This window comes from Lichenostomus cassidix, chromosome 2 (assembly GCF_008360975.1).
Source record: "Lichenostomus cassidix isolate B80296 chromosome 2, HeHo_3.0, whole genome shotgun sequence".
NCBI lineage: Eukaryota > Metazoa > Chordata > Aves > Passeriformes > Meliphagidae > Lichenostomus > Lichenostomus cassidix.
Genome location: NC_139482.1, coordinates 3,754,217 through 3,759,052, shown reverse-complemented (window position 1 = coordinate 3,759,052; position 4,836 = coordinate 3,754,217). Strand labels below are relative to the sequence as shown.

At 55.6% G+C, this 4,836-nt stretch overlaps 1 long non-coding RNA gene across 2 annotated transcripts; it reads right to left on the bottom strand.

Moving 5' to 3' along the window:
• Positions 1-2,631: 2,631 nt before the first annotated feature.
• On the bottom strand, positions 2,632-3,972 carry LOC146440730 (uncharacterized). Of its 2 annotated transcripts, none has more exons than XR_014849650.1 (2): positions 3,162-3,972; positions 2,632-3,038 (listed from the first exon to the last, which is right to left on the bottom strand). It is a non-coding gene; the product is annotated as an uncharacterized LOC146440730 (long non-coding RNA). The 2 variants fall into 2 exon arrangements; XR_014849649.1 differs by having other exon boundaries at positions 2,632-3,035.
• Positions 3,973-4,836: the final 864 nt, after the last annotated feature.

Genomic DNA, 4,836 nt, shown 5'->3' with positions numbered 1-4,836 from the left:
CCCTCACAGCACACATAGATTTGATAACTCTCTCCCTGCACAGGTACAGGGTTAGTTTTGTGGTTGGTGCTGATCCTCCTGCTTCCCACTGCCATCATCTAACAGCAGGAGCATGGAGAGGCACAAGCTTTCCCAGGCTGAGAATGGACATGACAATCTGACCTGTCCAAGAAGACACTGTGGAAATGCAGGTTTGAATTTTAGGTTTGAAGCTAAGCCTGTGCTTAAGCATTGGGCTGGACCCAGGCCAGAGGTGCAGAAAAGAGATTTCCAGTAAGGAGAAACCTCTAGGAAGAACCAAACCCTAGAGGAAGCTCAGGGTGAGGTTTGTGCTTCCTATTTCAGTCTAAAAAAAGCCCTGTCCCAGGAGGGGGTGAGTTTCAGTAATATCCAGAGTGTCTCCCACACACAGAGCAAATAGTCCAATTCTTTGTGTCCAGGATAGGGGTGATGACAGTAAAGCACACAGAAACTCCACATGCAGTTGGACTCTCAGAACATCCTTCCCTGCAGGTAGCCCAGGGACAGAGCAGCATCACCCTTGGAATGGTTCATAGGAGGAGGGACACACTGAAAGGAGCAGAGATGGTTGCTGCAGCCAACTTGACCCCCGGAGATGGAAACAGGACCTAGGGATTTATCCCACGATTATTTGCATGCTCTATGCCATGGGTTTGGATGAGGACCAGGTATTTCTCTCACCATTTTTCCCTGGGAGAAGCCAGGAGCTGAGGGCTGTGCCCAGCCACGGTTTCAAAGGCTGAAAAAATGCAGTCCTATTGAGGAAAGCCAGGTGAAGGTATTTATTAGACTGCTTCAGGCCCTGCTTAGTTTACTGCCAGCCTAAAAATCCCCCAGTGCTGGGAAATCAGCTTGGACCTTGTGTGCACACTGCTGCAGCTCAGCCTGTGTTCGAAGGGTGTCTGTCTGATTTTGCGACTTTGACGCTTGAAATGAGCTAGGGAAAAGCAGGCAGCCGCTTGGAGAGGGATAGGGGAAAATAAAAAAGGAAAGAAAAACAGAAGGAAACCAGAAGCGCGGGCGGGAGGGAAGGGAAAGGGAGGATTTTGCCTCGGGAAGGAGTCAGAGCGTCCGAGGACCGTCCCCGCCGTCGCCCCGCATTGCGAAAGACCCTTTGGCTCGGGCGCCCCTCGGTTTTCCAAGGGATGCCGGCACGGAAAGTCTGTCCCGGGCGCTGCTCGCAGAGCACAGCGGGGATGCCGGGGAGCCGGGAGGCCCCGCGCCGGGGCCGGGATGCGGCGGGAGCGGGGCGGCAGCGGGACCGGGACCGGGAGCGGGGCCGCCTGCCATCTAGTGGCACCGGGACCCGGTCCGCTCCTTGCCCCAGCCGAGGGAACCCTCCGAACACAGCCCAGACCCCTCTGACACCCCCTCGCCCACCCCATCTCTCTGCATGCGGGGGAATGGGGCGTTACGAGGGGTTTCTGCCAGCGGGGCTGGAGCATCTGCCAGGAAAATGCGCCGAGACGTAAATGCGGCGGAGCGTGAATGTTCTTGCGAAATGAGGAGCCGCGCCGATCCCAGCAGCCATGGACTGCTGCCTGTGGCTCTCTCTCCCTCCCCTTCCTACACCTTGCCCCCTCCTTACGCCTCTGCGAAGGGCTTCTCCTCCTTTCCCTCCATTAAAAGAAATCCCCTGTGGCCGGAGCAGGGCTCTCCCCTCCTCTCCATCTCTTCACATCCACTGCAGGCTCCCATCTGCCTCCCATTTTGTGGTCTCGTTGCTCCCCCACTGCTGCTGGTCCCCAGAGGGAGCGGAGGGGGAATACAGCCACGTTTCTTCTCTTTCTTCTCATATGTCTTTAACATCCCCTGGATCTTGAAGGGGTGCTGATACTGCTCTGTTTCTGCACCCAAAAGTTTGCAAGCTGATTAGGGGGGCAAGGCCTGAACCCCCTTTTGCTTAGTATCTTCCTGCAAATTCCATCATGCAATAAATCTCCCCCCTTGTGCTGGGGCTCCCCTTTACTCTGGAGGTGACAGTGTCCCATTTCATACCCAGAGAAGAAAACTGAGATGGTTTTTCAAAGGGCACCCCAGAAAGGGATGGAGCAATGCACTTCCTACAATCCCATTCTGCCTCTTGGGGTCCTTTTGTGGGGTACAGAGCAGAGAACTAACGTGGACATGTTTAAACAGGATGATTATAAGGTGCAAAGAGGCACAGAGCTGAAATCAGATTTAAAGGGAGGGGGAAAGCTGGGCCCTGGGCAGTTGTGAGATGTGAACCAATATTTAGCTCTTCCCACTGAAACCAGCTTGGAGATGGGATCCAACCAACCCCAGACATGACCCACTTCTGGGTGTCCCATTTGCTCACAGTCTCACATGTCAGCTATGGCTTGGTGCATAACCCTGCCTGATTCTCCTCCCATCCTGCACAACCTAGCAAGGATCCAGCAGTGTGCCTTGAATCTGAGGACTCTCAATCAGACTCTCCATCTTCAGCAGTATCATCACAAAAAGGGCAGTTGGGGTTTCATTGTGTGCTCTCCACTCACCCACCTCTAACCTTGCTCCAAAAATGTGTTCACCCTCCTTTTTTCCCCCTTTTTTCTTCTTTTATTGCTTTTTCCTTTATCTAAAGAAAAAAAACCAACACAATATTTGAAGTTCAAGTTGACTGTGCAGCCCAAACCATGAGTGTGGGCAGTCAAGTACATCACAAAGGATTTATTCACAAGGACAGGTCTTGCTCCATAGGTGCTTTTAACCAGATGCTTCTTAAAGTCCTTTGTGTGAAGAGCTGCATCCACAGACAGTTGGGAATGAGCAGGAAGGAGGTCTTTTTGGCCCTTGTGCTGAGGTTGTCCCATACCAGCCGGTGACACCACTGGGAACTGGTCTGAGGCACGTTTCATTTGCAAGGAGAGACTTTGCTGGGGTCAGCATCATGTGCAAGTCAGAATTTTATCTAGGGGAAGAGGCTCAAGGCACCAGTCTGGCTCATCTCCATCCTGCAGTGTGCTGCCCTGGGAACCAAGCCTGTTCCACCACCGAGGAAGGGAGGAAATCTTCTTGGAAGATGACAAAAAAAGAGACTTTTGAGAAATGCTGCTACCTGGTACAGGTACCTTCAGCTACAGAGCTGCTCCTGGTCACTGGGGCTTCACATCTCCCAGAGTTCTGCCCATGTTTACCATCCCATCTGGCTGGGATTCGTCATTCCTCCACGTGAGCCAGCTCCTTCTGAGGCTGATTCCACAATCTTCACATCTTAGCTCCATAACAAGCCAGAAGGGGACTGCAGAGCCAGTCTTTACACTTTTATCAGCACAGGGTTAATTAAAAACAAATCAGAAATAGAAAAAAGCTCTGCATTAACCTCACGCTAGAGCAATTTCCAAGCAGGTACGCCAGCGAAATAAAAACAGCAATTTGCAGCTAAATAAAAATAACAGTTAAGCATTTGAAACACAAATGCACCATTCAGGAGCAGCAGATAAATATTCAGACGCGTTCATTAGGAGGTTGAGGCTGTCTCTCAAATAAACAGACAGGTACAAAATAGCAGCCAGAATACTCCAATTACGCCAACATTGCATCAGTGCCGATGCTCCCGGCTCTGGGAGTGGGAGGGGGAGAAGGGGAGAGGGTGAGGAGGAGGGGGGCAGTGGGGAAAGCGTGTGTGGGAAATGTTTTTTCTTTCAAAATTTGCTTTAAATTTTGCTTTATGTAACCGGTGTTTAGATTCTCCTCCACGGAGGGTTTAACTCCCGGGGATGGGAAGTTCTCCTGTGGCACAGTGCTTTGTCACAGCTCCTCTGCCTGACGTAGCTTGGCCTGACTCCCAGGGAAGACCCCACACACTGGGGACAGCAGGACTTGGCCTCCTGCCTGCGGCCCTAAACCCACCCTGCAGAGCCTCTGGGCAGCCCGGGATCAGCGCAAAGCAAAACAGCGCCGAGCCCAAAAGCTACAAAGCCTTTGGAGCTTAAATACTGCAGCTGATTGAAAAAACAACATTCCCCCTCCAGCCCCCCGCAATCCCCCTTTGCCCCCTGTGAGTCCCTGCCCGCGGCTGGGGACACGCGCTGGGAGTGTGGCTTTGGGACAAGGGGACACTGCAGAGTCCTGGTGAGGGGCTGTAGGGATGCTCAGGGACAGTGGGGTGTGTCCCCCAGGGATAGGTACACCTTTGGGGCACCAGGTGTCACCTGGGTTGGGACAGAATCCACCCTGCTCCACACACACTGCAAGGGGACACAAGGTGAGCCGTGGTGTGGGGTTAAGGGGTGCTCAGGGACAGCGGGGTGGCCCCCCTTGGGGACAGATACACTTCTGGGGTGACCTGTCACCTGGAGGGGTGGGTGCGGCACTCCCCCCACATGCAGAGCCCTGTGAGGGGCTGGGGGGCTGTCAGGGACAGCGCGGTGCCCCCACCCCAGGGACAGCCACCCTTACCGGGGTGTCACCTGAGAGCACGGCTGGGAGCACGCACTGCCCAGCCTTACACTCCGCGAGGGGGTGCGGTGCCCCCCGGCACACGCAGAGCCTGTGCGGGCCGCGATGGCTGCTCGGCGGTGTCCCCTCCCTCAGGGACAGCCATGCTCTGGGGTGTCCCCGCGGGGCGGCAGGTGCCGCCTTTCCCCGCTCCGGCCGCGCGGGGGCGCAGCGCTCCCCTAACGGGGGGCGCGGGAGCGCGCGCTGACAGCGCCGCGCGTGCGTGAGCGCGAGCGCCCTCGCGCGCCCCCTGCCGGCCGCGCCCGCCCGCCGTGCCGAATCTGCGGGCGGCTGCCGTGCCGAATCTGCGTCTGGCCTCCCAGTGCGGAAAGTGCCGCGCTCGAGCCGCGCCGCGCTTTACCCCGGCCGCGA